Raw genomic sequence first — 9,162 nt, 5'->3', positions numbered from 1 at the left:
GCAACTCTCATCCTTCTCACACTACATTACATACACTGTACACGCCTACACCTTCATTAAACAACTTAAATTAAAAATGACAAAATTATATATATATATATATATATATATATATATATATATATATATATATATATATATATATATATATATATATATATATATATATATATATATATATATATATATATATATATATATATATATATATATATATATATATATATATATATATAATTCTTTTTTTTTTCATCTGTGGAACGTCATCTTTTCTCTACTAAACATTTTTTCCTCACTGAAATACAGGCGTCTGATGCTACTGACACTAACCACTTCTCTGTTCCTTCCCATTTTCAATATTTTTATTTTCAATCCAAAGGTGAATGTTGGATTTATATACACAACGAGCTAATTCCTTTCGTGCCTAAACTCTTGAATCTTCCGAATTTTTTATCATCTGGTTTCGACTTCACTCACTTTCAAACTAAATCCCTCGTGAACTAACCCTAAACTTTACTATCCTCCAAAATTTAGGCTAACTAGTGCAGCAACCTAATCCTGACCGCCTTCGTGATGCGCCCGTCATTGTTGAATCGCTTCCTGCCAGCCTGTCGTATCAACTGGACTCTTCTGATCACAGTCTCATAATTGCATCTTGTCTTATTGATCGAATTGCTTATCAGGACCTCCTAAAGTGGAGGTGCCTCTGGCATTTTACCTCTGCTAATTGGAGGACTTAAAGAAGTCAAGGAGACGAATAGTTTTTGACTCCACTTGATTTGGAGGGTAGCTATGCGAGTTTAAACACCCATATATGAAAGCTGTTGCTCTATATGCGGCAATCCAGTTATTAGGTTTAAAGTGATAAATGCTCCAATCAAGATATTTCTTTATTAAGTTCAAAATGTTTTGCAAACAGGAAATGCTATGTGTAACATTTTGGAATATCAACTGTTAGCACTCAGAAATTTTTTAATGTGCTCTCTCTCTCTCTCTCTCTCTCTCTCTCTCTCTCTCTCTCTCTCTCTCTCTCTCTCTGTCCAGAAACCCGACCATCAATGGTAGTCTGGGCTTTCGATGGACTCCTGTGGCCCCAGGCAGAACACTGAACTACCTGGCTATCACTACTGTCCCCACCATGGAAAAGGTACCAAACCAGGTGAGGATGCTCACGTGTGTTGGGTTTCTCAGAGTACTGCAGGACGAGACTTTATTTGTGGTCATGGGGATGAAGGTTACATTGTCATACTCTGGCAACGTTGTACTTGACCCTATCTATGCGGTACGCTTTACACATTTTTATCACTATTAATGATATTAATAATATACACTGACAGAAATTGTGAATATATCAAATTGCAGTCAATTTTGAGTTTTAAATAGCAGAATAATAAGTGCTACCTATTTATGAATATTATCAATAGTGTTTAAATTATTCGTGAACCGTTCCACATCCACGGATAAGTGTAATAAAAAAAATAAATAAATAAATGCAAGCTTCAGTCCCAGTGACCACGACTGTGGTACATGAGGGTAAGAGAAAAAAGTCCGTCCTTGGATGCTGCGTATTTTGCCATGAAGGGACCACAGCCGTATTATGGTGTCTGGTGTTCCTGTTATGCCCACCTCCCAGGTAGCTCTGTAATTGTACAGTTTTGCGTACATTTCAACCCGGTATAACATGAACAATATCTCCCTAAGACAAACTAGTAACAAATACATAACAAAGTTTAAAGGTAATAAGCACTGAAAAAGCATCCTCTCCTCTTACATTAAATCTGGTTACTTATTTATTAATTTATTTATCTATTTATTATTTTATTTTATTCATTTATTTATTTATTTATTTTATTTATTTTTTTTACTATGAGTGCTCCGTTGCTGCAGACCTGCTGGACCGGTGGTAACATCTTCACCTCGTGGCTGGTCAAAGCTCATGGCCGGAGATGACAGTATAACCATTTCTCCTCCATTACGTCACTTGGCCTTCCCTCATCGTATATCACCCAATAATAACAAGGAGCCCAATGAAGGGATGCTAGAGACACCATCTCTTTGAAGATACTGAGAAGGAATTTGAGCGATATGTAGCTGTAATCGGAGCCCAACGGACAAGGCAGCATCAGAAGGATCAGTTTTGGAAAAGATCAAGAATGTTGGGCGTATTTCCAAAACGGTCAGAAATACGAGTAGGATGCTGCACTAATTGCTCTAGGTTGTGGAGGATAGTAAAATTAAAGACTAGTTCACCAGGTTGGTCAGTGAAAGGACAGGAAAGCCAAAGCTGGTGATGAACATTGAAGTCTCCAAGAAAGAGCACGAACGGAAAGTCAGGATGTGCTCCATTTTGCAAGATAATTTATATAAATAAATAGATAAATTTTCAAAAAAATTATTTTAGAGGAGTTAGGTGAGAAGTACGTATACAACAGAAAATGAATTTAGTTTGAGAGTGACTCTGAAGTTGAAGCCAGATGGTAGGAAATTCGGAAGACTTAAGAATGTGGGAACGTATGCAAGTTAGGTGTAATATCAAGCTTTGGATTGAAAATGAGAATAAAATAGAGAACAGAAAAAAATATTATTGTCAGTTGCTTCAGATACCTGTGTTTCAGTGACGAAAAGAAGAGGTTTAGTAGAGAAGCGATTTCCAAAATTGAAAATAAGATTTAATGTTAAGAAGTTAATGAAAAAAGAGTTAAGGGGAGCCTCAAGACACTTTGGATTGACACCAGAAGAACAGTCCCACCTAAGGACATTTCTGATCCTCTCCCCAGAAAGGAACTTCGAAGAACTTTGAGTGAAAGGTGTGCGTGTGTTAGGGACATGTCGCATTGTGCGTGAGAAGAGAGTTGTCATTAGAGAGCAGGCTGTGACTGGCCCCTTGCGTTGTGAAATACAAAGAAAAACATTCACATTGGTCACACCTGGTTGAAAAGCAAGTTCACAGCACCCACCTAAGACAGTGATTATAAGACCTCCCTTGGAGTAATTATCATTTAAAAACTTTGCTCATATGAAAATAACCATTTGAGCATGAGATAAAATAATTATTTGATTGAAACGTTAAACAGACTGCTTGTTGACAAAGAGAAGAAAATGTAAATTCCCTAGCCACTTGTCAATTAGCTTAGGAAAAAAAAAACCCTAGAATGGAAACTTAAAAGTCAGGATAGATAGATATTAAAGTGCCCACGCTCTTGAATCTTGGGAATTCTCTACCATCTGGCTACGACTACAGAGTCACTCTCATACTAAATTTATCTGTGCTGTATACCTCTCACCTAATTCCTCTGACTATAAGAAATTCTTTGACTACTTAGCTTCCAAAGTGGAGCACATTCTGACTCTCTTCCCTCTTGCGGAGATATCCATTCTTGGAGACTTCAATGTTCACCACCAGCTTTGGCCTTCCTTTACCTTTACTGACCATCCTGGTAAACTAGTCTTCAACTTTGATATCCTCCACGACCTAGAGGAATTGGTGCAACACGTACTCATATTCCTGACCATCTTGGATATACACTCAACATTATTAACCTTTTCCTAACCTCTAATCCTGCTTATGCTGTTACCCTCTCTTCTCCATTGTGCTCCTCCGATCATGACCTCATATCTGTATCTTGTCTTATCACTCCAATCGCTCCTCAAGATCCCCATAAGCAGAGGTGCCTCTGACGTTTTGCCTGTGCTAGTTGGAGGGACCTGAGGAAGTATTTTGCTGATTTTCCTTGGAATGACTACTGCTTCCGTGTCAGAGACCTGACTTTGTGTGCTGAACGCATAACAGAGGTGATAGTGTCTGGCATGGAGGCGTACATTCCTCACTTTTTTTCTCGTCCTAAACCTTCTAAACCTTGGTTTAACACAGTTTGTTCTCGTGCTATACATGATAGAGAGGTGGCCCACAAAAGGTACTTAAGCTTTCCATCACCAGAATCTCATGCACTTTATATTTCTGCCCGGAACCATGCCAAGTCTGTTCTCCAACTAGCCAAAAACTCCTTCATTAACAGAAAATGTCAAAACCTTTCAAGATCTAACTCCCCTCGTGATTTCTGGCATCTAGCCAAAAATATCTCCAATAACTTTGCTTCTTCTTCTTTCCCTCCTCTCTTTCAACCAGATGGCACCACTGCTATCACATCTATTTCTAAAGCTAAACTCTTCGCTCAAACCTTTGCTAAAAACTCTACCTTGGGCGATTCTGTGATTGTTCCTCCCTCTCCTTCACCCTCTGACAACTTCATGCCACGTATTAAAATTCTTCGCAATGATGTTTTCCATGCCCTCGCTGGCCTAAACCCTCGGAAGGCTTATGGACCTGATGGGGTCCCTCCTATTGTTCTCCGAAACTGTGCCTCCGTGCTTCCACATTGCCTAGTCAAACTCTTTCAGCTCTGTCTGTCAACATCTACCTTTCCTTCTTGCTGGAAGTTTGCCTACATTCAACCTGTTCCTAAAAAGGGTGACCGTTCTAATCCCTCAAACTACCGTCCTATTGCTTTAATTTCCTGCCTATCTAAAGTTTTTGAATCTATCCTCAACAGGAAGATTCTTAAAAATCTATCACTTCACAACCTTCTATCTGATCGCCAGTATGGGTTCCGTCAAGGCCGCTCTACTGGTGATCTTCTGGCTTTCTTTACTGAGTCTTGGTCATCCTCTTTTAGAGATTCTGGTGAAACTTTTGCTGTTGCCTTGGACATATCAAAAGCTTTTGATAGAGTCTGGCACGCAAAGGCAGGGCTGGTGGCAGCACAGACGTGATCTTCGGACACTCATCTGTAGTTATAACTATAGTGCAGAAAAAAAAATGGCTACCTTCTGGCAGGACCTTACATGAGACAAATAGTTTACCATTTCCATACACTGACCATTAGCTTATTACCTGTTTATTGGTAGAAAATAATTTTTTTTTTCTTTTTAATTCCACTTTACTTATGCAAATATATATACGTCGTATTTGTCACATAATATATTCATTCTTGCATAGCATGCTGAATCTTTCATTTATTTTATGGTGTAAATGTTTTATCACTTATTCAAAATTAACTTATTTCAATTATAGATTTCCACCTACTGAAGCTTTTCTCTTTTGTTTCAGGATCGGATGTTCGGGAAATTCCTGCCTACGAAGGTGAACAAATTGTTCTTCCCAAACATATTTCTCGAGAACGAAAGAATCTGTGTCGACCAAGCATCAAGTTCCACAAAAGATTTTTCTTTCAATGCTGCTCAACGCTTGTTAGTGTGTGGAATGTTCTTTGCCCCTTTTTTTATGTATTTGTATGTCAAGTTTACTTTAACAAGTTTATTTGTGTTCAATCTTCACCACATGCATATTCATAATCTTCACTTTACAAAAGAATGGGTTCAGCAATTTCGGGATAACTTGTTTTACGTGATAATTAATACTTTATGAAGAGACAAAAAATAAATAAAATAAAATAAAATAATTAATTAATTAAATAAACAGATAAATAAATAAACAAGAGGGCTACATTTTCACTACATTAAAAAAAATAAATAAAATTCTGAACTTACTAACTCTTAATAACTTTGTATTGTCATGTTATTGGCCGAGTTTACCCTGAAAAGGAACATATTTTTAGTGTCCCCTTAGTTCCGTTTTCCTTCCAAACGTATCTTTATTCTTAGTTGTAAGTTAGTAAAAGGCTTATTTACTCATTTTATATCATGTAGTATTACTCTCGTCATAACTGAGGTTCTTCATATGTATGTATACGTAAGGGAAAAGGTGTATATGTGGTGGAGTGTGATGAGGCGAGGGGACGATACATGTCTAGGTTTTGTATCTGAATCAGCAAATTCTTGAGACAGCGCCATAGGCCCTGAGGGAGAACAGAGGGGTGGTGTTCTCAGGGAATAAATTCGGGTGTGATGCGGTGACGGAGTGTGTGTGTGGAGGTATTTGTAATGCGGTGGTATAATCCTGATACCCAGGATCAGGTTGGTGGGTCTTTTGTGGTACCAAGAGCTCTTGTCCGCTGAAATTTGGTTGGCGAGTTGTGTTGGTTCTGTAACGCTGAGGGGACAGTGTCGGGGTGAGAGGTAGACATTTTGTGGTTGGGGCTGTGGTGGTGTTGTGGCGTCATTGGTGTCTTTGGGGATGATGTTATGGTGTTATAGGTGATCTATGGTGATGGTGGTGATGTCTTGTGAGGTTTGAGGAGTTGAAATACGGTAATTGTTATTTAATGACGCGGTGGCGGTGTATGGGGAAATTCCTGCAGTTAGGGAAAATATTTCAGCGGCCTGTGAAGGAGTAAAAGGGTTTTAATGCTTTGTGAAGTGACCAGAATGTCATATATTGATGTGTATAACCTCAGAGCAATAAGGGAGGCGATATAAGTGCCTGAGTATAAGGGGGAATCTATTGTAATTGAGTGTGGGAATTATTCTGTATTGGTCTACGGTAGAAATTTGTTCCCTAATTTCCCTTACTGTGTATTACCTCAATTTGTTTGTAAGTTGATATTATTATTAATATATTCTGTCATTATATAAAATAATTTTGTTTTCTACCCCAACATTGATCTGGTATTGAGGTGATTCCTGGCATGCAACGCCAAAGTAAGGATTTTGTGAGAGGGTTTATTAGCTGGCGATTTCGGATAAGTCGGGTAGGTATTCGAGACTTTAAAAATATAGACCTTTAAAACTTTGTGTGATAAGTGTACCATCCACTTTCTTGGAAAGATAACTGGGATCGTGACAGTATAGCAATTACCTTTTCTTCCTTCCTCCCCCATCTTTTTTTTTTTTTTCTTAATCAGAAATTATGCAGAATGTAATGGTGCACTCCAGTACTAATATGAAAAACTCACATGGCGCCTGAACTACATGGTCATACGTTTTCATGTAAGAGTGATTCTGCCCAAGGACAATAAAAAAGACGCCGAAAAATGGCGCCTAAAGAATAAACTAAAATTACAAGAAGTGCCTTGAAACCTCCCTCTTGAAAAAAGTTAAATTATAGGCAATTAAATTATAGGAAATACAGAATCAGACAAAAAAGTTTTGGAGTTTGTCATTAAAAAGGATGAAAGACTTCAAATAAAGGTTGACTCTCGCGCTAGGGAGATGGAAAGAATATTGATGAGAGAAAGTAGAAAGGCTTGTGCAGCGAAGCCGCAGGAGTGAAGGAAGCAAGTCATGCAGTTGACAAGATCAGAAGAGAAGTTAGTATAAAAGAAGCGATAGAAGATAACAGGAAATGCAACCTTGAGGTGAAGAGGGGAACTGATGAACCGAAATACTTTCAATTTCATCCTGTTCAAGAGAGTAATATGAATGGAAACCCTGCATGCATGAGCTAATAAAGTCCCTGTCCAGAGATAACAGCTGGCAGGAGTTCTCTGAAAAAAAACTGGCGACGAAGGCTCAGAACCAAACTTCACAAAAGCTGTTTTAGCGAGAGATAAGATGTGAAGATTCTAATTTAGATTATCAGTAAAGAACAAACCGAGGATATTCAGTATATAGCAGGGGGACTGTTGACTGTCACTGAAGAAGGGAGGATGTTGTGTGGAGCTTATAGATGGAAAACTGAGTTTTTGAGGCATTGAACAACTCCAAGTTTGCTCTGACAAATAAAAATTTTAGAAAGATCAGAAGTCAGGCGTTCTGTGGTTTCCCTTTATGAATTCCTGAAAGGTTAGACATCAAGGAAAAGATGAAAAAGTTCTGAGTGGCATCATCAGCATACGAATAGATTTGACAAAGAATTTGGCGAAGACGATCATTGATGAATAATTATAGAGAGTGGGTAACAGGACAGAACCCTGAGGAACACTGCAGTTGATATATTTAGGAGGACAGTAATTATCTACCATAACAACAATAGAACGTTAAGAGAGGAAACCTGAGATGAAATTCGAGAGAAAAAATAAAATTAGTAAATACCTCTGACATGTCCAAGGTAATCATGAATTTTTAAAAGACGATGACCAAGATTCAGTGAGGAAGGCCAGAAGATCACCAGTAGAACGGTCAAAACATAATTCATACTGACGATCATATATATGACTGTGAAGTGACAGATGCTTCAGAATAATCTTGTTGAGGATAGATTCGAAAACTTTAGAAAGACAGGAAATGAAAGCAATAGGTCTATAGTTTGAGGTTTTAGTGCAGTTACCTTTCTTTTACAGACAGGTTGAATGCGGGAAAACTTCCAGCAAGAAGGGAAGGTAGATGTTAGCAGAGTTAGAAGAGTTTGACTAGGCAAGGTGCGAGCACAGTTACAGAAAACAATAGGAGAGACCCGATCAGATCCATCAAATTAGTCACGCCCCACAATATGCAGCTCTTGTATGGCACCCTGGTCTAACCCAAACTCAACTTTAATTTGAACGTATCCAAAAACAATCTTTCAGGGTAAATTTAGGCCTAGACTATAGACTACATCGGTTATGACAGCCTTAAATTCACTTCTCTGCCTGCACTTTTTCTACGTCTTTTCATAGACGCTTCAGGAATCGAACAGCTCATGCAGGAGAGCCACAGAACGCCTGACTTCAGATCTCTCTAAAATATCTGATTCCGGCAGAGCAAGCTTGCTATTAATCAATTCCTCAAAAAACTCAATTAAAAAACTCAATCTTCTGCAGCTACTTTCTCGCTGGATACTCTTCTGATATTCTTAACTGCCCCTTCTCTCGTGGCCTTGCTATACAAGACTTTCTGTTTACTCTCCCCTTTATTTTGTCCACTCTCTAATCTAAGAGTTAACCAGTATTTTTAATCATTCATCCCTTTTCTAGTAAACTCTGGAGCTCCCTACCAACTTTTGTATTTATTCTTTCTTATGTCTTTCATGAGGGAGGTTTAAAGACACTTGTCCTCTGATTTATTTTAATTCATTTTGGCCTCTCTTTGGTGACCGGCACACCTTTTTTTTTTTTTTATCTTTTATTGCACTTGGCCGGTGCCCCACTTACATAAAAAAAAAAAAAAAAATCCATCATTATGCAGAAAACGTGAGAAACAGTACGTTCTGTGAATGCCTCCTAAAGGCACCTAATCACCGCCCTTTATTACCAAGATATTTTACACGACATACTTGGCAGAAATACTAGAAATAGCAAGAACTTGTTGCAGGCTGTCAGATGTAAAACTGCCCGATACAAAAACTCA

The sequence above is a fragment of the Scylla paramamosain genome, chromosome 29 (assembly GCF_035594125.1).
Source record: "Scylla paramamosain isolate STU-SP2022 chromosome 29, ASM3559412v1, whole genome shotgun sequence".
NCBI lineage: Eukaryota > Metazoa > Arthropoda > Malacostraca > Decapoda > Portunidae > Scylla > Scylla paramamosain.
This window is presented reverse-complemented; position numbering follows the sequence as displayed.